This window comes from Xenopus tropicalis, chromosome 4 (genome assembly GCF_000004195.4).
Source record: "Xenopus tropicalis strain Nigerian chromosome 4, UCB_Xtro_10.0, whole genome shotgun sequence".
Lineage (NCBI taxonomy): Eukaryota > Metazoa > Chordata > Amphibia > Anura > Pipidae > Xenopus > Xenopus tropicalis.
Window position 1 is genome coordinate 22,911,223 of NC_030680.2, and position 24,946 is coordinate 22,936,168.

General features: G+C 43.1%; 1 long non-coding RNA gene across 1 annotated transcript; it reads left to right on the forward strand.

Annotated features, from left to right (window-relative positions):
* Nucleotides 1-4,771: 4,771 nt before the first annotated feature.
* Nucleotides 4,772-6,074, forward strand: LOC116410310. The gene is made up of 2 exons (XR_004222269.1): nucleotides 4,772-4,988; nucleotides 5,652-6,074. It is a non-coding gene; the product is annotated as an uncharacterized LOC116410310 (long non-coding RNA).
* Nucleotides 6,075-24,946: the final 18,872 nt, after the last annotated feature.

Genomic DNA, 24,946 nt, shown 5'->3' on the forward strand with positions numbered 1-24,946 from the left:
TAGTGGGTGCAAAGAAAGATCGTCAGGTGTCCCCGCTCTATATAACTGCAGACACAGACTGGGCCAGCCCCCTCCCTTTCTATATTACAGGGTCCCATTCTACATGTACTTATTGTGGTTCCCTTGTGATGGTTTCAGCTCTTGGTTTGCTAGGCCCGCCTCATCTTATTTTAAGCATCTTTTTAAGTTTTTTAAAAAAAAAATGTTATGTAGGTGGTCGCTGATTCTTAACAATTAACTCTTAAATAGCCCCCTTTAGATTGTAAACTCTGTGTAGGATTTTGGGTCCCTTGTCTCATGGAGAACCCCCCGGGGGCCTGTGCAAACTGACCAATTGCTAAATCTTGGTAATTATTAGCTAGTAAGAAGCAAACCCAGGGTACTGGTGGGGTTTTATATCTTTTCTTTAGCATTTTGTTTCTGGGTTATTTGTTTGTAGATGTTGTGGGGGTCTATAAGCACAAAACTTGTAGACGATCTCCATTCACATTTCACTATTTATTTTTTTCCAAGATATTAAGTACTGTTAATATGAATGCATTTTATTACAACAGCGCCACCTGCTGGTCGATTTAAGAACATGAAGTAGTCGAGGACGTTGTTAAGGAAGGAGAAAGCAAGAAAAGATACTGCTCCACTACTTCATGTTCAAACACTGATTAATATCTTGGAATTAAAGAACAAGAAAAAATATAACAAATGCAAAGGTGCTGAGCACTCTCATCAATTTTACATTGACTTGTTTTAAAGGTTTACTTATCCTTTGAAGCCTGTGATATTAGACTGAAAGCTCTTGTGAGCAGGGCACTCCAACCCTATTTTTGTGAAGTATCATTTTAAATGTAATTTGCCATGTTTTTACCTACAATTAATGTTTTCTTCCAGGGAATTATCAGCCACAAGAGGGAGACTTGAACATCTAAAGGTAAACAAAGGTCCAGGGCCGGATGGGATTCATCCCAGGGTATTAAATGAGCTGAGCGCTGTGATTGCCAAGCCTCTTCACATAATTTTTCAGGATTCGTTGAGGTCTGGCATGGTGCCGAGAGACTGGCGGATTGCTAATGTGGTGCCATTATTTAAAAAGGGATCTCGTTCTCAGCCTGAAAACTATAGGCCTGTTAGTCTGACATCAGTAGTAGGAAAGCTTCTGGAAGGGGTAATAAGGGATAGGATAGTTGAATACATTGCAGTTCACAATACTATTAGTTTGTGCCAGCATGGTTTTATGCGTAACAGATCTTGCCAGACTAATTTAGTTGCCTTTTATGAGGAGGTGAGCAGGAACCTTGATGCTGGAATGGCAGTTGATGTCATCTACTTAGATTTTGCTAAAGCCTTTGATACAGTACCTCACAGAAGGTTAATGATCAAATTGAGGAATATTGGCCTAGAACATAATATTTGTAATTGGATAGAGAACTGGCTGAAGGATAGAGTACAAAGAGTGGTTGTAAATGGAACATTTTCTAATTGGACCAGTGTGGTTAGTGGAGTACCACAGGGGTCAGTCCTTGGTCCTTTGCTTTTTAACTTGTTTATTAATGACCTGGAGGTGGGCATAGAGAGTACTGTTTCTATTTTTGCTGATAACATTAAATTGTGCAAAACTATAAGTTCCATGCAGGATGCTGCCGCTTTGCAGAGCGATTTGACAAAATTGGAAAACTGGGCAGCAAACTGGAAAATGAGGTTCAATGTTGACAAGTGCAAAGTTATGCACTTTGGTAGGAATAATATAAACGCGAACTATCTACTGAATGGTAGTGTGTTGGGGGCATCCTTAATGGAGAAGGATCTAGGGGTTTTTGTAGATCACAAGTTGTCTAATGCCAGGCAGTGTCATTCTGTGGCTACTAAAGCAAATAAAGTGCTGTCTTGTATAAAAAAGGGCATTGACTCAAGGGATGAGAACATAATTTTGCCCCTTTATAGGTCCCTGGTAAGGCCTCACCTTGAGTATGGGGGGCAGTTTTGGGCTCCAGTCCTTAAGAAGGATATTAATGAGCTGGAGAGAGTGCAGAGACGTGCAACTAAACTGGTTAAGGGGATGGAAGATTTAAGCTATGAGGTTAGACTGTCGAGGTTGGGGTTGTTTTCTCTGGAAAAGAGGCGCTTGCGAGGGGACATGATTACTCTGTACAAGTACATTAGAGGGGATTATAGGCAGATAGGGGGATGTTCTTTTTTCCCATAAAAACAATCAACGCACCAGAGGTCACCCCTTTAGATTAGAGGAACGGAGCTTCCATTTGAAGCAGCGTAGGTGGTTTTTCACGGTGAGGGCAGTGAGGTTGGGGAATGCCCTTCCTAGTGATGTGGTAATGGCAGATTCTGTTAATGCCTTTAAGAGGGGCCTGGATGAGTTTTTGAACAAGCAGAATATCCAAGGCTATTGTGATACTAATATCTACAGTTAGTACTAGTGGTTGTATATATATAGTTTATGTATGTGAGTGTATAGATTGGTTAGTATAGGTTGTGTGCTGGGTTTACTCGGATGGGTTGAACTTGATGGACAATGGTCTTTTTTCAACCCTACCATCACCCCATCTTCCCAGGCCCGGTGCCTTGGGGTTATCGTTGATTCTGCCCTGTCCTTCACTCCTCATATCCAGTCACTTATCAAATCATGTCACTTTCACCTAAGAAATATCTCCAAAATCCGATCATTTATCACCCAAGATGCTGCCAAAATTCTTATTCACTCTCTTATAATATCTCGCCTGGACTACTGTAACTCCCTATTAATTGGCCTTCCCCTCCAAAGACGGTCCCCTCTCCAGTCCATAATGAATACTGCTGCCAGGCTCATACACCTCTCCAACCGCTCCTCCTCTGCCGTGCTACTCTGCCAATCCCTGCACTGGCTTCCCCTACCATCCAGGATAAAATTCAAGCTATTGACCCTCACATTTAAAGCAGTCCATAACTCTGCCCCACCCTACATCTCTGAACTTATCTCTAGATACCAACCAACCCGCTTGTTACGCTGCTCTACTGACCTGCTCCTCAACTCCTCTCTCATTCCCTCCTCACACACTCGCATTCAAGACTTTGCAAGGGCTGCCCCCCTTCTCTGAAATTCGCTCCCACAAACTGTCAGACTTTCTCCCAATCTCTCTGCCTTCAAGTGATCTCTAAAAACACATTTATTTAGAGAAGCCTACCCTAATCTAGTTTAGCAATACCTTGTGCCCCACCTCTCACAACTCTGGTCATGCCCATTCCCACACCTTGTGTCTCAACCCTTTCTCCTTGTAGATTGTAAGCTCTTTTGGGCAGGGCCCTCTTCACCTCTTGTATCGGTTATTGATTGCTTTATATGTTACTCTGTATGTCCAATGTATGTAACCCACTTATTGTACAGCGCTGCGGAATATGTTGGCGCTTTATAAATAAATGTTAATGTAATGTAATGTAATGTAACTATGTAACTATGTAGTGCTGGCACAGTTGCATCTGATGTATCAAAATGCATGCGCTTTAGCACAAACCAGCCACAGTTTACTTAAATGGTGTTATTTCTGCTGGCTTATGTCCGTGCCCAATTTTTTAGGAGCAATTTGGTTGCGCATTTTGATGGTGGCCTTCGAGGGTTCCCCTGCGTCAGTTGTTGCACTTGTACTTGGTTCATCTGATCAGACCGGCTTGGTGCCAAAATGCCTAAGTACAAGGAGAAGCTTTGGATGCAAGAACCTTTAATGTCCCCATACACATTAAGATTTGCTTGCTTGGCGAGATCACGAAGCGAGCGGATCTTCACCCGATATCCCCCACCTATGGGTGGGCGATATCGGGGAGCGTGTAGGCTAATTCGATCGTTTGACCCTGGGGCCAAATGATCGAATTATATTGGCGGCAATGGTGCAGTCGGTTCAACGAGCCGATGCGGTCCCTGATCCAACAAAATCTTTTAACCTGGCCGATCGATATCTGGCCAATTTCAGGCCAGATATCGGTCAGGCAGGCCCCTTGTTTCTGCCCCTACACTGGCCGATAAGCTGTCGAATCCGTTCAAGGGACCAATATCGGCAGCTACAATCGGCTCATGTAGCCAATATCCACCAAAAAACGCGAGACTTCATATTTTCGGCAGATATCGGCTACATGTGCCTGCACCCAGCGTATCTCATTCATTCGGGTGCAGGCACAGGTAGGAGTGTGACACGTGTGGATATGAGGGTGTGAGTATTTTATGTATGGTTGACATAATTCCTTGTTTATTGCAGATATGTTTATGTATATATGTATACCTTTATTTATAAGTATGTAGGGATCTCCAAAATTGGGCCCCTAGGATGGGTTCTCCTTTGACAGGCACTAGAGGGTGGCCTTAGGGAATTGGACACCTAAAGGTGGTCCTAGTTGTTTTTGTGTTAAGAAAGGGAGTATCCCTGCAGTTCAGGGTTATGGCCACAGGGTGGTACAGTTAGTATATAAGGCTGTGCAGCCATGTGCTGACAGGTCTTCCTGCCTGGGACCCCTCTGGCTAGAGGCTAGTGACAGGCCAGGGCATAGTTAGGGAGCTAACTGTTATAGGCCACTCTAGGAGTGGTAGATAGGCTATTTAGCTGGGCAGCTTGGCCCCTACAGGAGTGTTAATGAGATTAAGATCTCCCAGTACTCATTGCTGGAGTCAGGGAACTGAGTGGTAGTAATAGGTGATTTGCCTAATCCGGGGGATAGCCGGGTGATATTCCGGGGTGAGGTCTCAAGGGGGTGTCCGCTCGGCGGGAGTACCGGGAAGTGCCCTAGAGAGGGGCTTCTGGCATGTAGTACCGGAGGGAACCCAAAAGAGGGTCATCTGGCTGGAGTATTGACGGTATCCCAGGAGAGAGGGTCTCCTAAGGAAAAGTGTGTTCCTTGACGTGTTCTGTAACTCCTGCAAAACCTATCTGTCAGTCATTCTGCAAATAAAGACATCACTTAGTTCATCATACTATCTGAGTGCAGTGTCTTACTATCTGGAGGATCCACTCTGCCTGGTAAGAATCTACCCCAGGGAGGGGGCAAGGTGCCATGCCAGGAGTGTTGGGAGTCCCCAAGCAGGAGTGTAATATCAAGTTCTCAGGAGGGGAGTTACAGTTCAGTCTGTCCCTATCCTGGGTGGAGGCACGCCAAATAGTACAGCAACATCTGTTCCCCATAGTAAGCGGGGCTCAGGATCCTGTTAGCGCCACTAGATCTCAGCATGTGTAGCAGCACATTCTCTAAAGTGGGCTACAAGTATATTTACTGTACAGTAGAATACATTGATACAAACAGGGGGATATTAAGATAATAATAGATAAATACAAAGTATAACAATAAATACAAGATACAGTTGCAACAAATTAAAAGAGTCAAAGGGACAAGAGGATGGAGGTCCCTGCCCCGTAGAGCTTACAATCTATTTGGGAGGGTAACTTACAGACACAAACAGGCAAATATAAGTGCTGTAGGTCACAGTGGGTGACACTATGGTGGTCAGTTTCAGTCCTCTATAACCAAATTGTCATCTTTTTACTTGAAGAATTGTTTGGGATTGGCCTTTGCAAGTAAAGCACTCAATTCCTCCCTTTCTATTTTTGCTTTCTTGCTGCTTTACAGAGCTTGTTGTAATATTTATCGCTTTCTAAAATCTACTTTTTTTTTCTTCTGACTTGCAGTTTTGCTCTCTTCAGCCTTCCTGATACATTGCTTCTAAGTTAAGCCGTATACATTGACCTCCCCACATTTACATTTGTTTCCTAAGGCACCCCCAATGATTATAATTACTAGCCTGAGACCCCGGGCGGCGCTCTTGTATCACTACCCGGCACCTCACAGTGATTATGCCTCTCCTTCTCCTTTAAAGGAAAAACATTTGCATTCTGTGTTTTTAGTTGAGAAAGTATTATTCCAATCTACGCAAATGCTACTTTGTTTGAAAACTAATTGCTGTGCCCATTTTCCAAATGCATTTAAATTCCTATTGCTTTACAGTTATGTAGTATTGGCTGTACTATAGTGTTTATAGTGCCTGCATTTTGGCTCTTTCTTTGCCCCCTAGTGGACATAATACATATATATATATATTGTTCACAATTAAACAAGAATACATGCACTTTGTATAGTATTTATTTTAGAATGTAAAACTCATGTGTCCAATAAAGGTTCATTCATGTTACTGCACCACAAGGGGAGAAATGCAGGGGGGTGGAAAAGCCCCCTTGTATACGTATGCATTGGGCCCATTTCATAATATTAAAGAGGTTAAGATTAAAAAGTGCTCTTCTTGATTTCCAGATATTAGCAGTTTTATGTGCACAGACAATGCATTTGAAACAGTGCCAACTGCTGTTCAGTTCAGCTGACCAGACACAGTGAGCACAGAAAAGTCTGGTTGTTCTGCTTAGAACCGATCAGAGAAACCTCAGATAACGCTTCTCACTAACTTCATTTTCTGCCAAACTAAACAGCAGGTGTCACTGTTGTTTCATATTCATTCATTCACATTAATTTGTTTCATGGGTTTCTTTTAATGAAAGAAAAGATCATTATGAGAAAGTTTAGATTTCAGTGTTATTGGTACTGGATCTACACAGCCCTCCGCACTGCTGGTTCTGTCTACTGAAACTATGTAGCAGACGCCAGCAAAGACTCCAGTTCCCACAATACCACCTCTGGGCAAATTGCTTGGGGCTAAAATGTTCTGTCCATCACTTCATTAAAAGTCCACAATATCAAGGGATCAGATCCAGTTTAACACCAAGTATTTGGCTGAATGTGAGTTTGAAAACTATTAGGATTCAGCCCAGTCCCTAATATACAGTAGGGGGCTTATTTATTATGCTGTGCAATGTTTATCAAAGTGTATTTTATTTTATGCCTTCTGAATGACAGATTTAACACTGTTATCTCAGCCCTTGTGCAAGTAGGTTCCAGTGGTAGTCGCTATATGTATAAACAGCACTCTATATATAAATAGTAGCTCCCTATACTGGGACTCAGGACTTGTAGTAACAACAAACCGCCACTAGATGTCTCCATCCAGCAATGTAAAAGCAAGATACAGCTTTTGTTTATACTGTGACCAAAATACAACAATTCATAAGCCCATAACCCCGCACAAGTAGAGGGTATTTACTGACAAATGAGGCTTTATGAATATATACTGTGGATTCTATGATAGTGATGGTCACATATTTTTTATGTGAGCAGTTAGGAAGAGTGGTGAGGGAGCGGTAGGTTCATCAAAGCGACATAGCAATAGGAGAACAATATGGTGTCAGTAATCTATTATATCAGTGTTACCCAACCTGTATCTCTTCAGCTATTGAACTGTATGGCTTTCAGTTAACCTGTCTGTGTTACAGGATATCAATGGGAGGCAAATCTTTATTATGCCTATGGCTTTGTCTCCCTTTAAGGGATAAAAATTAATGTTTAACCCGTTGCCAAGCTCCCATAGTTTACTGACCCCTATTATTCATTGGTACAGACCTCTTCCCAGAAACAGATTTTATTTTCGTCACAGAACATGCCTCGGGCTGTGTGGGTCGACCTCTGCTTCTGTCTGGCACAACAGCTGCTTTGCTCCTGCTCTGATCCAGTTCATGTAGATCCCACCCATGGGTCTCAGCAACACATCCTTCCCTATTATTATGTCATTTCATTTTTTCTTTAGAAAACTATATTTAGCTCTGGGTTATTTTCTGCCACAATTGAGAATAATTATATCTTTATTTGGCAAATGCTATTTGTTCCCTTTGCTTAATATTAGCATACCTCCCAACATTTGAAAAATAAAAAGAGGGACAAAAAGATTTAGCGCACGTAGCGCGGCAAATTTTTGGCCACACCCACTTTTGTAGCCAGCCCTAATTGCCACACCCCATTTTTTCCAAAAAATATTCCTTTTATATAGTTCAAATGGTGGGATCAGATGCAAAATGTGTTATACCTTCATACTGTACTAGCTAAGGAAAAACTATGTACCAGTTTTACCCCCCCACAGTGCCCCCAATTGACCCCATATCAGTGCCCCCAATTGCCCCACAGACAGTAGCCCCCATACCCAGTGCCCCCATATAAAGTGCCCCCAATTGCCCCTATAGAAAGTAGCCCCCATACACAGTGCCCCCAATTGCCCCCGTTGACAGTACCCCCCATACACAGTGCCCCCATACAGAGTGCCCCCATAGACAGAGCCCCCAATTGCCCCCGTTGACAGTAGCCCCCATAGACAGAGCCCCCAATTGCCCCTGTTGACAGTAGCCCCCATACACAGTGCCCCCATAGACAGAGCCCCCAATTGCCCCCATTGACAGTAGCCCCCATACACAGAGCCCCCAATTGCCCCCGTTGACAGTAGCCCCCATACACAGAGCCCCCAATTGCCCCCATTGACAGTAGCCCCCATACACAGAGCCCCCAATTGCCCCCGTTGACAGTAGCCCCCATACACAGAGCCCCCAATTGCCCCCGTTGACAGTAGCCCCTATACACAGAGCCCCCAATTGCCCCCCGTTGACAGTAGCCCCCGTTGACTGACCACCACCGCCGCCGCTCCGGCTCTGCTTCTTCTGAGGCGGTGACAGGCCCTTTTATAAGGTTGCGCCCGGTGCGTACGTGTGAGGCGCAACCTTATAAATATCGCAGCCAAAAACGAAGCAGAGCTGCACAAGAACGAGTCAGCGCATCCCGCTGTTCCGGAAATGCGGGACATTCCTTAAACTATCCGGGACAGCGGGATGACAGTCCCGCAAAAAGCGGGACGGTATGATATTAGTGACAAAATGGGGAGGGGATTTTCCCAATCAACCCAACTTGCCCCTTAGTCAACCCAGGCTTAATATGGACAGAGGTTGGGAAAGGATTTAAAGCAAAACTATACCCCGGAAACCCCCAAGCATTCTGGATAACAGGTCCCATATCTGTACTTGGTAACGTACAAAGGATTTCTCTGTGTTTTATTCCTTTTTATTTACTGTTTTGCATGTGTATGTCTCTTCTTTGTAATATCTTTTTACTGCACTGTTTGCTTTTTGTAATATTAAATATAACATCTAATAAGTTTTGTCCTTTGCCTGTATGAAAGCTTGTGCCTAAAAGTGACCATACTCTGTGGCAATGTCGCCAAGCAAGCAGATCTTCTCCCGATATGCTCACCTACGGGTAGGTGATATTGGGCTAATTCGATCGTTTGGCCCTGGGGCCAAAGGGCATAGGTGCCGACTGATCAGGGACTGCATCAACGAGCCGGCGCGGCCCCCAATCCAACGGAAAAATCATACCTGCCCGATCAAGATTTAGCCAATTTCAGGCCAGATGTCGGTCGGGGAGGACTGTCAGTGGTGCCCATACATGGGCAGATAAGCTGCTGAAGGACCGATATCACCAGCTGAAACTGGCCCCTTTATGTATGTGTATATATTTATGTAAGTGTATTAACTCTTTGTGTGTGTGTAAAGGGAAAGTTATCTATTTATATGCTTTATATATTATAATATATTCATATTGGGTTTCTATTACCTGATAGATTGTGGCAGACAGGGCTGCCATCAGAAATCACGGGGCCCCTCACAACCAAATTTTCTAGGCTCCCCTCAGCTTCCCCCCACTCCAGCGACTTCCTCCAGTCCCCCCCCCCTTTACAGCAATTTCCTCCGGCTCCCCTCAGCTTCCCCCCACCCCAGTGACTACCTCCGGCACCCCTGCGGCTTCCTCCGGCATCCTCCAGCTCCCCCACTCAGCGACTGCCACCATCTGCTCCCTCTTGATATGTGCCGGCTCCCCGCCACATCTGCACATTTTATAAGGTTGCGCCCAGGGCCGGATTTCTATCCTGGGCGCCCCGAGGCCGCCCCTGTGGGTGTCCCCCCGTGCGCATGCGCGAACGCGCCATCTCCCCATTGCGCATGTGCGAACGCTCCTTTAAACTCCCATACGGAGCAGTGGGGAGAAGTCCCGACTGCTCCGTATGGGAGACAAATTTAAAAATTTGTGACAGTAGGTCTCTATAAAAATATATTACATAAACAAGCTCATATGTAAGCCCTGCTTCATCTAATTCTATCTTAGTTAGGAACAAGTACAGGTTCTGTTTTATTACTACAGAGAAAAGGGAATCATTTAACCATTAAATAAACCCAATAGGGCTGTTCTGCCCCAATAAGGGGTAATTATATCTTAGTTGGGATCAAGTACAGGTACTGTTTTATTATTACAGAGAAAAGGGAATCATTTAACCATTAAATAAACCTAATAGGACTGTTCTGCCCCAATAAGGGATAATTATATCTTAGTTGGGATCAAGTACAGGTACTGTTTTATTATTACAGAGAAAAGGGAATCATTTAACCATTAAATAAACCCAATAGGGCTGTTCTGCCCCCAATAAGGGGTAATTATATCTTAGTTGGGATCAAGTACAGGTACTGTTTTATTATTACAGAGAAAAGGGAATCATTTAACCATTAAATAAACCCAATAGGACTGTTCTGCCCCCAATAAGGGGTAATTATATCTTAGTTGGGATCAAGTACAAGGTACTGTTTTATTATTACAGAGAAAAGGGAATCATTTAACCATGAAATAAACCCAATAGGGCTGTTCTGCCCCCAATAAGGGGTAATTATATCTTAGTTGGGATCAAGTACAGGTACTGTTTTATTATTACAGCGAAAAAGGGAATCATTTAACCATTAAATAAACCCAATAGGACTGTTCTGCCCTCAATAAGGGGTAATTATATCTTAGTTGGGATCAAGTACAGGTACTGTTTTATTATTACAGAGAAAAGGGAATCATTAAACCATTAAATAAACCCAATAGGGCTGTTCTGCCCCAATAAGGGGTAATTATATCTTAGTTGGGATCAAGTACAGGTACTGTTTTATTATTACAGAGAAAAGGGAATCATTTAACCATGAAATAAACCCAATAGGGCTGTTCTGCCCCCAATAAGGGGTAATTATATCTTAGTTGGGATCAAGTACAGGTACTGTTTTATTATTACAGAGAAAAGGGAATCATTTAACCATTAAATAAACCCAATAGGGCTGTTCTGCCCCAATAAGGGGTAATTATATCTTAGTTGGGATCAAGTACAGGTACTGTTTTATTATTACAGAGAAAAGGGAATCATTTAACCATTAAATAAACCCAATAGGGCTGTTCTGCCCCCAATAAGGGGTAATTATATCTTAGTTGGGATCAAGTACAGGTACTGTTTTATTATTACAGAGAAAAGGGAATCATTTAACCATTAAATAAACCCAATAGGGCTGTTCTGCCCCCAATAAGGGGTAATTATATCTTAGTTGGGAACAAGTACAAGGTTCTGTTTTATTATTATAGAGAAAAAGCAAATCATTTTTAAAAATCGGAATTATTTGATTAAAATTGAGTCTATGGGAGATGGGCTTCCCGTAATTCAGAAGTTTCTGCTTCATCTAAATAAGCCATTTTCATTAAAGAATACATTTTTAGCAGTATGTGCTGTTGGGTAATCCTAAATAGAAAATTGCCATTTTAAGTACTAAGGGCCGCCCACTGGGATCAGGGCACTGCTGCCATGGGGCAAGTTGATGGACTCTGTGGCAGATGGCTTTCCACTAATTCTGAGCTTTCTAGATAAGGGGTTTCTGGATATGGGATGCCATACTTGTATGTAACCCCTAGGCTAGTATAGGTTTAGAGCATGGGGTATATGCGACTCAATCCTTCAGGATGGGCCTTCACTATATGGATGTAGCCTGGGGTGTAGTGCAACTACAACTCACTGTAGCTGTGTGCAGTGCAAGTTATCAAATAATGGACGCCAGAAGGTTCTTGCAGTTTAACAAATAATAACTGAGTTTATTGTCAGAGACAATCAAATCAAGATGCAGAGTAATAATACTCACAAGACAGATGGTATATGATAGTGGTACTCTCTGGGGACAACAAGAGAGGATGCACACCGGTTTATCCCACCTCTTTGGGAGTCTGGGCAGGGTAAATGCACCTGTCAGCTTGGTAGCCCTTTGGAAGCAATCAGGATTGATACCTCAGTCCTTAGGTTGAATACCTCTAGCTTTAAGAGTCCTACAGCCGACTGATGATCAGGGTTTAGGTCAGGGGTGGGCAAACTACGGCCCGCGGGCCACATCCGGCCCCTTGGCCTTTTTAATCTGGCCCGCCAACGACGCCAAGTCTCATCACGCGAGACTTGGTGTCATTGGCGTGCCGGAATTAAAGAGACGAAGGGGGCGTAACGCTGGCCTGGCCCTGCCCGCCCTGGCCCGGTCCGGCCCGGGGGTGAGTAAATGTGGCCAGTGAGCCAAAAAGTTTGCCCACCCCTGGTTTAGGTACTGCCTGTCTCCTATGTCTTAAACGTGGCCCTATGCTGAGGCAACATTGCCTGTATGGAAGAGTACTTCCAGCTACTTTCCTTGGTGGAGCCAAAACTGCTCTTGCTTCCTTCCCTCTCTATCTCACTCCCCTAGAGAGTGCTCAACAAAAGTAACTATATAACTGGTCCTCATTCACGGGGTCCCTGTCCCCGACTTCACTAGGGTAGGTGATGACTCTAGGGTAAATTATGGCTTTACTGGGGCCCTGTTGATCCCAGGCTCAGTGGACCTTCACCTGAGACACAGAGGCAGCCAAAGAGAAAGACCCATCCCTTTGCTAAACACTATACTGGAGTGCAAAGGGTAGAGTCAACCTGTAAACCAATAAGGCACATATGTAAAACTATAAACTGGATGGGTCTTTGTCCAGTAACAGCATAAACTAGGAAGTTGTAGGGTTTAAAGTCATAGGGGCACATTAACCCTATGGGTCCCTACAAGTATATACCTAGAATCTAGAGCTCCATATAGTGATGTGTGAGTCTGCCCCATTGCCGTTCCTTTCACCCAGTGCCTATGCATCCAACTAACAACAATTTACTGGCCCCCATCTCGCCCCAAGCCCATCGTTGGCTCTGCTCCTACGACATAAATCAAGGCTGTTGTTTGCCAAAATGGAAGTAACAGGAAATGCTCCTCCCCTGCAAACACAAAAATGTCAACTATTTCAGAAAGTTTTGACTTACTGTTAAGTAAATCAAAACGTTCCCAAAAAAACGTTACACAAAAATTTTATCTGGAAGCAAATGATTGCTGCCTTGAAGCCTGTTTGTATTCAAGGGAATTTGGCACACTACCCTTCAGCCATGCCCCTCCCACCCCGGCCCTGTTGCTATGGCAGAGGCCTCGGAGAGCACTGTTGTTTTGGCAGCAGATGAGAAGTGGCTGTTCCTCTGCTTTTCTTTAGCCATTCCTTAATATAAATATGCAGTTCCACCCACCTTTGTAGGGACACAGTTATTTCCCATGCCGGAATCACACTATCTTCATCTGACAGATATACTGGCAAGTTAATTATTGTGTGTTTTAATATGAAATACGTTGTCCAACAATGGGAAAGGGGAAAAAAATAAAAACTGGGACCCCTCCTTTTTCTAGAACATGTTGCGGTTAGTCTTTATTCTTTATTATATGGATTTGGATTCATCCAGTTATCCAATATGGGTCAGAATTTGGAGATGTAACAGCTTGTGTGGCAGCACACTGAGCAGCTAAATAACATGGTAGTCACCGGCAAACCCTAAAGCACTTGTGGGCACAGATCATGATGCTGGCTGGACATGCCAGATGCCATCTCGACCGACAAAAGCCGCTGCCCTATCTGCCCAATGTCTCTGTCAAGGACTGCTTCTGCACATTGATGAGGTCCTTGTCTGACATGTCAGGTACTCCCCCAACATGATACCATTGTTGACCCCCGGGCCAGAGTATGTATCTGCCCAAATTGGCCCAGCAAGTAGGTGGCCATATCAAGCAGAATTCAAGCAGCCAAGAAAAACAAGCCAATCTTCAAGTGTATGGACAGCTTTAGATCTTGGCATCTGCCAGAGTGGTCCCTCAAGAGTCGGAAGCTCACCGGCACATTTATGGGGACCACTGAACAGCCTGCCCAATTGATATTGATCAGGCAGGCTGATCAGCAGATTTGAATATCCCATTGGACGAGGATCACATCAGTGTGTTAATACAGTCTTTGTCCAACAGGTCTCAGTAGGCCCTGCTGTATAATCCATTAATTGACCCCTGGACCAATGCTTGGATAAACCTGATTTGGTCGAGTACATTGGCAAAGAACCACTCCAGCTTTAGACTTTCACAAGCGAATAGGGGGGTCTGCTGTATCATAGTTCCCCTCAAAATTGCAATAAAGTTCATTGACCGGCTGCCTGGAGTGACCACTGGCCCCCCCTAAAGATTTTTTTGCAGGGGGGCACAGTTGGTTGTAGCTACACTACTGCATTTAATTGCCACAATGTAGTGCCCTCTATGGCTTTAGAGAAGTATTCAGCTGAGGGCACTGCTCAGAGCAGCAGAGATTTCTCCCCACAATACTTTATTTTGGGCCACGGACCAGCTCAGGGCATTAGCCTCACCAAGCAATAGAGTGCACAGCAATAGGAGCACTTATCCCAACTGTCCTTAGTTCTTAAACTAGGTACATATGCTGGATAGTTTGGCTACATACACTTAACTGGCCAGTACAGAGCCCAATCCAACCATTTGGCAGCTACCCATAAGTTTGGATCAGACAGCTCACTATGCACAGGTCTATCTAGTGGGAAATAGAACACATGCGCATCAGCCGGTATGGCTGCAAAGGTGCCTATAGAGCACTGCAGAATATGTTGGCCCTTTATACTGGTCATTGGCGGTATTTATGTATGAAATCTGTGTGTGTGATATATACACCCTTTTATTGTACAGCACTGCAGAATATGTTGGTGCAGTAGGCAGTAGGAGGGCCCACAAATCAAAAAGAACAATGGTAACTACACAGATCAGATCCAGATCCCTGGCCAAGAAACAAGATTGTCCTTAGGCAGCTAAGTTAATTGCAATATTCCTGTAAAAGCCAATGAACTGCAACAAATGGTGAATCATGTGTGGAACAGTGATGTCCTGCCAAATGTTCAGTAAATGTAGTACAGCTTAAAGGGGAAGTATACCCCTTGTGCAATATGAGTGCAGAAGAAACTGAAGCTCCTCCATGATAATTAGGTTCCCAGTGCTCAGATCAATCCCCTACATAATGAACTCCTTATAACAAAACAGTCACAACAAAGGATGAAGAGACAGGGTTGTATACTGCTAATCTAATTATCTCCCTCACTAGGGCCTAACAAGGAGTAGCTTCAGTTTGTCCTGTTTAGCTCAAGAAATAACAAAGAACATTTTTTTCCTGAGAATAGATGCAAAGTATATCCAGTACGTCATTGCACAATGGGGTACACTGCCTCTTTAAAGGAGCAGCCCACCTTCACAGAACTGTTTGCTTGAAAATGTACCCCACAAATAATGGCTTCTCTCATTTGCTTTCTATTCATTTCATTCTTGGTGTTTTTCTGAAATGCCAATATTCAAGGGGAAGTCTAGCCAAATAATAATGGTGTCAATGTAATTTTAAACAACACTCCCATATACATTAATTAAAACTTACAGCGATGTTGACGTTATTTGTAAGTAGTTGTGCTATTGAAAGCAGCTTCTCCTCAGTGGTTTTTTTTCTACTGCTGAAATGCTTTCATTCTTTGGAAGGACGTCCCCTTTTATATGTATTAGTTTCGATTTTCCACCTTCCCTTGTGCTTCCCAGAATCATCTGAGTTAGCCTCAGCTCAGCGCCAGCTCTCTATAGTGTTATACCCGCTGGGGCCCCCACTAAGCGTGTTCTTCGACTTTTACTAATGTACAATATAGAGCAACTTTTACAATTCATACATTTCTTGTTAATAAAAAACAAAAACTAAAGTGTCATATACACTCCAATTACAGTCCAAAACGCCACATAAGCATATAGCACCCCCATCAGGTTCAGACTAATAGAGCCCACGTTGGGGGGGAACGAGAGTTTTTTAAAAAAAAAATTGCACCCTCCCCCCCAGCGGTAGGCCACTTGCACTGGGAGAGTGGTCCAGGTGTGGGCGGCCATGTTGTGGCGCAGACAATTGTGATGTCACACATCGCGAGACACTCTCATTCACACGCGTGACACTGTTATAAATATTAACTCTAATAAATTAGTGTAATTAATACGATTAACAAACCACTCACCCAGGTGATATTGAAAGTATATTTAATGTGTGGAAATAATTTACAGAAAATACAGACAAATTACCAGTTATTTGGCCAATAAGAAACATTATTGGCAGCTTACCATTATTAAACAAAGTATATGTATGTATTCATTTAATGTATTAAAAGTGAATGCGTGTGTGTGTCGGGGCTGTGTGTGAGAGTCAGAGTGTGTGTGAGTGAGTCTGAGATCAGACTTGTGTTACTGGGTATACACACCCTCTGTGGGATACAACTCCCCCACCCTATTTTACCCCTAAGATGTTCCATATGTTTCTGTAACCCCTTTTTGGCTAAAAAGCACTCTTAATACCAGGCTATGGATAGAGCATGGGGCACATTAGGACTCTCTTTCAAAGGAGTGGGCCTTCGCTAAGTGGAAGGAGACTTTCACGATGTTGCTGTACTACAACTCCCACGGTACTGTGTAAGGTGTTAAGTAATAGGACGCCAGGAGCTCTTGCAGATGAACTAATTAACTCTTTATTGTCCAAGAGAGATGTTATTATCACAGGGATCAGTCAATACTCACAGCAGCTGAGGTAGATTGGTACAGTTGGTAATAATAGTTGTAAAGCACAGAAACAGCGCAGCACCACAGTGGAGATGAGATGTGAAGCAGTAGCAGGAGTCCCAAGGTTGAATACCCTTTACTGGACCGGATCACTACAGGCAACGGTGGTTCAGGGGTTAATACTAGCCTGATACCTGTGTCTGAACTGTGGTCCCTACAGCAAAGCAGACAGAGCCTGGGGTATGCTAAACCCACTAAATTCTCCTATGTTGGAGCGACAGCTGCTCTTTCTAAGTAGCCCTGACTGAGTCACACTCCTAGAGCGTGCTATGACAGAGTCTAAGTCCTGAGACTAACTTTACCTCGTTCACGGGGCCTTGTCCCCGACTTCTCCAGATAGTGTGGTGGTATCTGGGGTAAAATGGCTGTACTGGGGCCTGTTTCTGACTCTAAACAACCCCCAGAATAACGTACCTTAGTCCCTGCATTTAATCTGATCTGATTTCTGATTTATAAGTTGAAATCTCCAGCTCCTTTTCTCTACTTCCTGGTACAGCATGAAGCCCCACCCCTTCTTCCTGTTCAGCTCTCCTGATCACTTCAGCTACAGGGTAGTCGAAGAGGAGAGCCTCCTGTGCATGCCTGTCAGAGAAGAAGCTTTCTGGGAATGCACAGAGAAGCTAAACTGCAAGAGGGGGCGGGGCTTCAAGCTGTACCAGGAAGTAGAGGAAAGGAGCTGGGGACTAAGGGACTAAGGTATGTAATTCTGGGGGTTGTTTAGAGTAATTTTACAGATAGGAAACAAGAAGGTTTACTTCTTTATGGAACAATGGGGTATGTGACGGTATGGTGTTAATGGCAAGTCAATTGCACAAGGTTTTCTGGTGGGCCCCTGGCATCTCAGTCCGACACTGACTGCAAAAATACATCACAACACATTTCCTTTATTATCCTTGGTCTGTTCAGTAGAGGAAGAACCCATCTAAAAAACAAAATCACAAAACCTGATGCAAATTTCACAATTAGTAAACATTAATACTTTAATATTACAAGGTCCGAACATTCTTTAAACCTTCAGGAATTACATCTTTTTAACTTTTACATATCCTGTTACACCCAGGGATCCCCAACCTTTTATACCCTTGAGCCACATTTAAATGGAAAAAGTGTCAGGGAGCAACACAAGCATTGGGGGGGGGGGCAATAAGAGCTATAATTGGCTACTTAATAGCCCCTATGTGGACTGGCAGCCTACAGGAGGCTCTGTTTGGCATTTTATACAACCAGAAATTCAAAAATAAGCAGCGGCTTTGAGGCCACTGGGAGCAACATCCAAGGGGTTGGGGAGCAACATCCAAGGGGTTGGGGAGCAACATCCAAGGGGTCGGGGAGCAACATCCAAGGGGTCGGGGAGCAACATCCAAGGGGTTGGGGAGCAACAACCAAGGGGTTGGGGAGCAACATCCAAGGGGTTGGGGAGCAACATCCAAGGGGTTGGGGAGCAACATCCAAGGGGTTTGGGAGCAACAACCAAGGGGTTGGGGAGCAACATCCAAGGGGTCGGGGAGCAACATCCAAGGGGTCGGGGAGCAACATCCAAGGGGTCGGGGAGCAACATGTTGCTGTGAGCCACTGGTTGGGGATCACTGGCCTAAGCCTATCCTTTACTCTTTGTGAATCCCCCTAGCAGATGTACAACAATAGTCACATTCAACAGTTTGTCCTTCAAAAAGATAAGAAATGAAGAAAATAGAAAGCTTACAGAGAAACAAAATAAGTAATTTAAATAGAGAAAAACAAAACAAATTAACTAACTTTGCCCAGGGATAAACTATAAAAAGAAAAGGAAAGAAAAGTTTCCTAGAGAACAAAATCAAGGATAATTTTGCTTATATGTTCGTGAATTATTGAAAAAAAAAAAAATCTATATATGCAGCATTTTATAAATCTGATCCTTATTACTTATATCTATAGCATTAAAGAAAAATGACCATGTATTTTTAAAAGGAATCCTGGATTTAGGTTCACTTGTTTTTGCTTTGATGGCCCCTTGCCGGCTCAGTTGATTAAGATAAGAAATCATTTCTGTTATAGGAGGGGTTTCCTCTTTTAACCAATAATAAAATAATGCTTTTTTAGAGGCAGCCATAAACAAAAGTAATAATTTAACAACTTTTTGTGCAAAGGAGACTGGTAGAATGCTTGATAACACCTCCTCTTTTTTAATGTGTAATAGAGCGAAACTAGGAGATAACTTTAAATTTAAATTCAACCTGTGGTTCAAGAATCTTTCCACCATGTTCCAGAAGTTACCAATCTTCGGACAAGACCCACGCATCAAACTACACTCGCTCACCTCACTTACCAATAAAAACTGTGTGACGATATCATTGTTGGAATGATAATGGCCACAGCTTTATTGAAAAATACAACAGTGCAAAAATTATTAAATACAATACAAAATTGGTAAACATGTATAAATATAAACAGTACATCGATATAATAAGTGCAAAACATTACCATAACCAAAAATACTGACCCCGAGCCCCATGCCAGCCTGCCCTTCCATAACCAGCCTGAGCCGTGTTATCCTCCAGCCGCCCAATCCCTAGCTCGGAGGATACCCGCCGCCAATCCGGAACCTATCCTGTCCCCTTTTCTATTTAGCCATATCAGTACCCACCCAGCGCTTTATAGCGCACCTTTCGTATTCCATCCACCAATGGTCACCCACCTTAGGGGTTAAACCATCCACTATACCTGATCTGGCATACCAGAACAAGCTTACCCCCCGGCAGACTGACAAGGACCCGCCAAAGCTGTGACAACTACCATGACGCTGTTCGTCTGCGCCACTTTACTTGTATTTCATTTTTTTTTTTTATAACTAAACCCGTGTACCCCTAATCCCTCCATGGTCATGCAGCCCCTCCTCTGACCCTGCTGCCCCAGGGCTAACAAGACCATAGGTAGTGGAATAAATTAACCCCCCTAGCAGATGCTAGTGCATTCATGCTTTCTAGTTTACACATATAAAATTTCCCATATTTCCTGTTACTCTTTAGCCAAATGAAAACCAAAAATTATGTTTCATTAATGCAATTATATATTAGAATGTATTCTCTTGTTTCTGTACTTAATCAGCAAAGGTTAGTAAAATAATTCCCTTATTGGCAAATATGCCAGCGTTTCCTATAATAATAATGATAATTTCCCTCGATTTATTAAGCAGTTTACATGGAAATGCAATGCAATATTCAGGAGATTTGTTTATCTGTCCCAACTAGTGATTAGCGAATCTGTCCCGTTTTGCTTCCCCAATAAATTTGCAAATCTTTCAAAAGATTCGCGAAACGGAGAAAATGTTGCTTGGAAAAAAAAATTGTCGCCCGACTATTCTTTTGACGCCTGCGACGATTCTTGTGACTATTCTTGCAACAATTTTGGACGTGCGACTATTCTTTTGATGCCCACAACTATTCTTGCAAGAATTTTTTTCATCCGTTTCGTGAAACAATCTGCCAATAGCGAAATGCGGAAATCCCATCACTAGTCCCAACTGTTATACTGTAGAAGTATGCTCGTTATATGAACACAATACCTATGGCTGAGCAGTTCTGCAAATCACTTGCTGGTGTAACCTGAGTATTACCAGTATGCCCCTTAGAGCCAAAATCTTTATTATTTATTGTACTGATCTCTGATTTATAGTAGAACCCAAATCAAAATCGAAATCTTTTTGACCCTGATGTCGATAATGTAAAATCAACAGTCGTACACAAACTTCTATAGATATAACTATTTTAGATATATTGATCAGTGGAAGCAAACCATTCTCCTGGTTCTAGTTAAAGGGGAAAGAAAGTGGGCATTTTACTGCCAATAGATTTGCCACATTAGTGCCACCTAGATGACTATATTTATTCAGCAGAAAGCTTTACTATAGCTGGATAGCAGCTGTCATTTTAGCATGATCTTCCTAGCTTCCTGCTGCAGCTCTAGCATTTGGTAGCTCAGATCACACGTTCTTATGGGAGGGGAGCAGGAGAAGGGAGAGGAGAGGAATGAGCAGACTCGTGCCCCAAACCTGAAGGAGAGGAAGTCTGATACCGAAGAACATGTTTACACAAAAGAAGACAAGATATCCTGTGTTTCTTTTGATAGAGGACTCAGTGCAGCGTTTCTGTGAGTGCTTATGGTTGTATTAACATAGACCTTGATAAAGCTTACTTAGATTTTACCTTTCCTTCTCCTTTAAACAGATTGGAAAAACATGACACCCTGGGTTGGGTATGAGTAGATTTTTGTACAGTGCTTCTAATTACAATGCTTTTTAACAGGAAAACAGTGCTGACACCTTTCTAACTGCTCTGAAATTTCAAAATCAATCATTTTTATAGTAACTAGCCGCCTCAGAAGTTACCATAAACACTTAGATCTCCTTATAAGCAAACCTGTAACTCAGATTACTTTTATGTTAACAACTGAAATGCAGTGTCTTAGCCAATAAAAACAGAGGTGTAATTCAGATGATTAACAGATTGATAAATATTGCTTCACACTATTGGGTGAGGTCATTGTATTTCTGTCTCTCTTATACTTATTACAATGTCTGGGCTACATAAACTCAAGAATAATTCTCTGACATTCAGGCTACAGACAGTAATTGGCTTATATTCAATGTATATAGAGACACTTTATGCTACAAATAAAACAAGATACAATTCTGATGTTTATAATTCCACTGCCAAAATAACTTTTTAGAAATTCTACAGTATAAAACAATTAATACGCAGTAAACTCTCCTGCAGTTCAGAAATGGTGTGACATCACCAACAGGTATAAAGGCCCCATCTTGGTTCCGAATTGGTACATTTCAGCACAATAAAGTTAGAGGCCTTATTTGTAATCTTACGTTACATTACTGCGCTGATACGGCGGAGTGCCAGGTGCTTGAGGCTTGGGTGCAGTGTTAGCACAATTATATGTTTGCTCAGGCCGTGTAGCGTTGTCAGGAACAGAAACTCAAGTATTACAGACACTTGAATTGTTTCTTTAGATATCCTGCTCTTTCATTTCTCCTGCAGTGCATTACAACATTTGGCCCCTCGGGTCCCTTACCTCATATAAAGGTTACAACAATATTTCGGAATATTCGCCTAGACATTGCCCAAGCAGAGAGAAGATGCACGTAGGCTGTGCCTGAAATGTGTAAGTAAAGGTGGCCATACATTATAACAGTCACGCGTTTGGCGAGATCACCAAACAAGGTGATATCAGGCTAATTGGATCATTGAATTACGACGGAGACAGGAGTGGTCGATGCCAGGACCACATCAATAAGCAGATGTCGGTGGGGTAGGGCCGTCAGGGGCCCCTATACCCAGGAAGATAAGCTGCCGAATTGTTCTAAAGAACTTGAGTTGGTACCTTAAATCTGCTTGTGTATTACCACCTTAATACAGTACCCCCTCATAAGTCTTCTTGGTGCCTTGTACAAGGTTGGGTGGGGTCATTGAATGTGTGATGACCCCCCCTCCCCACAAGGGTCTAATGGACTGTAGGGCTTATATACTAACACTGGGCAAAATTGCCTGAGTACAGTAACCTACAGCAGTTGGATATTTTCTTGCAGTATTCTACCTGCAACAGACTGATCAAAGTTAACTGCTGATGGGTTGCTATGGGTTACTGCACTTGCCAATTTTGCCCGGTGTTAGTAAATAGCGATGGGCGAAATGTTTCGGCAGGCATGGATTCGCCGCGGAAAAATTTGCCGCATGTCCAAAAATTGTCGCCGGCGTCAAAAAAGAATAGTCGCGGGCGTCAAAAGAATAGCCGCGGGCGACGAAATAATAGCTGCGGGTGACAAAAGAATAGCCGTATGACAAAAGAATAGCCGTGGGCGACAAAAGAATAGCCGTATGACAAAATAATAGCCGCGGGCGACAATCTTTTTTGCCGCACAACATTTTCGCCGTTTCGCGGATCTTTTGAACGATTCGCAAATTTTACGGCGAACCGAAACGGAACAGATTCGCTCATCACTATTAGTAAAACTTTGCCCACTGTGAGGCCATTAGTGATAAGTGAAACTGGCCTCTTTTGTTTTGCTAAAAAAATTTGTGAAACCATGACATTTTTCCAAAATGTGGTTGAAGTGTTTTTGTGGGACAGAGCGCCATGTTTGGTGAAGTCTTCCTGCTCTCTCTGATTGATACCTGGCAATGAAATGCACACGTAGGATGTTCTGTTCTAGACATGGAGCGTCAGTGTTGGGGCAAGGATGTGGCAGGCGAGTTAACCTTGACGCTAGCCACTTTCTCACCTCGTGGCCCCCTCTGCCCCCATTCGCTGGCGCCTCTCTGTGTAGCAAAAAACGCTTCTGGCAAGTGGACATGTGATTTGATTTAAATGAGATTTGAGAATGAGATTTTTTGACCATTTTAGTCCAAGGCATAACAAAAACCATACATATTAATAAATACCATAGGCAAAAGTACACGATCCCTATTCGTTGCGCTTACGTACGCCACAGCTTAATACGTCTCTGCTGCACAGAGAATGAATGGAGCATAAAACCTGTTTTCAAGATCATTTCCCTGTTAAGTTCTGGCAGGGTGAGCCATAAATAGATGGATTTTAATAAGGGAAATTGGCAAACTGTGTAACCGGATTGCTGTTGCTTGGCTACTCCGGCGGTTAGCAGGAACAATGCAAGGAAATGCAAACACAAAACAGCTGCTGGGAGAAGCCTGTACAGCTTGGCTCCCTGGCACTCTGTGCCCTATGCTGAATGGTATGTCTCAGTACAGCCCACCTTAAATAATACCCGCCTCCTACCATTGTCTGTAGTCTGACATTGCAGACCTGTACCTACGGTTGCCACCTTTTCTTGAAAAGGATATCAGTCTTCCTATATTTTGATGGTTTTTTCCTATTAAAGGAGAAGGAAAGTATCATACCTGAGTAAAGAGCCCTAGAAGCTTTCTCTGTTTGTTTAAGATTGCAGCTGCCATTTTAGCTTGGTTTTTGTAGCTTCCTGCCGTAGCTCTAGCTGTTATAGCTCAGATTACACATTCCTAAGGGTGAGTTTTATGAATTCTTATGGGAGGGGGGAGCAGGAGAGGGGAGAGAGGAGAGGACTGCGCAGACTCTGACTCTGGGAAATAAGGATTTTCTGAGAGAGGAAGATACCCTAAGAACATGTTTACAAAAAACGAGACAAGAAATCCTGTGTTTTCTTTTGACTGCAGTGTTTCTGTGAGTGCTTATGGCTGTATTTACATAGAACTTTCTGATAAAGCTTACTTAGTTTTTACCTTTCCTTCTCTTTTAAAAACATTGGTATAAAGCAACATTTTTACCTGCCAGACCTATAAAATACTGGTTAGGTGACTCCTATTGAAGCTAATAGCAGCCTACAAGGGCCCTTAGCTTATATCTTAAATTCCTTTTCTGATAACTAAACATATTATTATTTCTTTTCTACAATCTGCCAACACCAGATCCAAAGCCAATTGGAGACAGTTAGGTCACTAAGTACATACAGTCCTATAGCTGAATATTTTGGTCACAGTAAGGTCCCTATGTCCATTCAATTTGATCACAAATGTTTTATGGCCAAGTAATTGGGTATATTGGTGATCAGACATGACTTTTGTAAGACTGTTAAACACATTACACACAAATTAAATATAAAAAATTTAAAAGGCAAGTAAAACCCTGAATAAAGATAATGAGCGTAATTTTGTATTAGGCACAAAGGTGCTATTGTGTTTCCCATAGCCTGCGCCCATGTGGCTGCTAAAGTGACAGCCTTGCTTCCCATATCAGCAGTGCCTGTTTTTAATGCCCTGGGCATAGAGTGCATCTGCCCTGGGGTGCAGGTAACTGAGGCATGTTTCATGTAGACTGTAGCCCAAAGCTGTGTACTGCACATACATGTAGCACCAGAACAGTGGCATAACTATAGGAAGCAGACCCTGTGGTTGCAGGGGGGCCTGCTTCCTCTATAGCTGCTCTTAATATAATGTATAATATTAGTGTGCAGGTATGAGTGGGTGGGGAGGGGTGGCAGCTAGGTACCTACATGTGGTGGAGCCTGGCGTACTTGGGTACGCTGCTGCACCAGAATAATAGGAGAAGATGGGCTGAGCCAGAGGAACCTGAAAAGTAAGAGCAGCTAAAATGGCTGCTAGAAAGGGGAGCCTAACGAACCTTCTTTAATTGGTACTATAGCTGCCCTTTGAAAAAGAAGCACTTATGAGCATATAAAG